A 1,571-nucleotide genomic window follows, 5' to 3' on the forward strand; every position below is an offset into this window, starting at 1 on the left:
GCCCTGTGCTGAGTGGAAATAGAGTGGGGAGTTGCCAGCAATTTGAGCCTCTTACTATCCAGGCAGAGGCAGCAGCAACCCCATACCTGGACTATCAGGCTACTAATTGAGGAAGGAAAGACTAGGAGAAAGGCTCCAGGAACACGGACTCTCTCACTGTCGGAGCCTATAAATGCTAATGAGCCTCAACTCCCAACGAGAATAAAGCATAATACATGACATTGCCATAGAGACTTATCAACTGCAAACCTCTACCTGAGCGTGCCAAAGGGGCAGAACCCAGGGTACAGAGTCACCGACCAGGAAGAGGGAGAGAAAAGAAAAAGCAAGAAGATAACCTCTCAAAATCAAGAATAATCTGCAGACTTTATAACCTATCCCATTTTATTATATTTGTTCGTTTCTCTTATCTTCATTCTTGATACTTTTTTTTCCTCCTCCAATTTGGCCGATTAACTCTCTACCGGTCTTACTCTCTCCTCTCCTTGAACTACACTACCCATAAGTGTTACATCTCCCATTATCATTTCTCTTCTCTTCCTTTCTCTCTATGAGGGTTGCACTCCAAAACCCTTAACTCTTTCTCTCTCTCTCCTTTCTTTTTTCTTCTTTTAGTGGTTCCCTCTTTTTTTCTCTCTCTCTCTTTCTTTTCTCCCTCTATATTAGTTTCTTCCTTTCTCCTTTACATCTCCTCTCATTCAAACCTCAATAACAAACAAATTATCTTATCTGGGACTCAAACCTATGTTTGTGGCATTTTGGGGGGTTTTTACTTCACCTTTTTAACTCACTAGCAGTGCTCCCATCCCTGGCTCTCCATATTATCTAGTTCTTGTTCCACTAAATACAATAGTAAGTTTTTAATTTGTCCCCCCATTTTTCCATTTTCCTCTTATTCCTCTCATCATAACTCTTAGAAAACCAACACCTAAAAGCAAATCATTTTATTCTTGACCCAAATTTTTTCCTTATTTGCTTTTTGTGGGTCCATACGCTCTTTTTTTTTTCTTTTTTTTTTTTTCTTTTCCTTTTTTTTTTTTTTTTTTTCTTTCTCTCTTTTTTGCCCCTTTATCACTTTTCCCCAATTCAGGCCCTCCATCACAGGCATTGTTTGTTATAACTCACAGTCCACCACAAGATTTTCTCAAGAAAGAGGGGAGAGGAGAGGAGAGGAAAAAAAGAGGGGGGGAATAATATACTTTTTTTAAAAATTTTTATTTTATTTTATTTTTCTTTATTTCATTATTAATTTTTTTAAAAAAACAACTCTTTTCGATTTGTTATTTTTTTATTTTTTTTTAACTTTTTATTCTTTATTAAATCTCATTAATACTATCAACAAAACCACCCTCAGATGCCATTAAGGAAGAGAAAATCGAATATCATGGATACAAAAGAAAGAGAGGTAACACAGCTAGATGAGGAAAAATCTATGGAGAAAAAATTTAATATATTGGAAACCTTGGAGCTAAATGACAGAGAATTCAAGATAGAAATCCTAAAAATCCTCCGAGATATACAAGAAAACACAGAAAGGCAATATAGGGAGCTCAGAAAACAACTCCATGAAC

The sequence above is a fragment of the Saccopteryx bilineata genome, chromosome 1, assembly GCF_036850765.1.
Source record: "Saccopteryx bilineata isolate mSacBil1 chromosome 1, mSacBil1_pri_phased_curated, whole genome shotgun sequence".
In the NCBI taxonomy this organism is placed as follows: Eukaryota; Metazoa; Chordata; class Mammalia; order Chiroptera; family Emballonuridae; genus Saccopteryx; species Saccopteryx bilineata.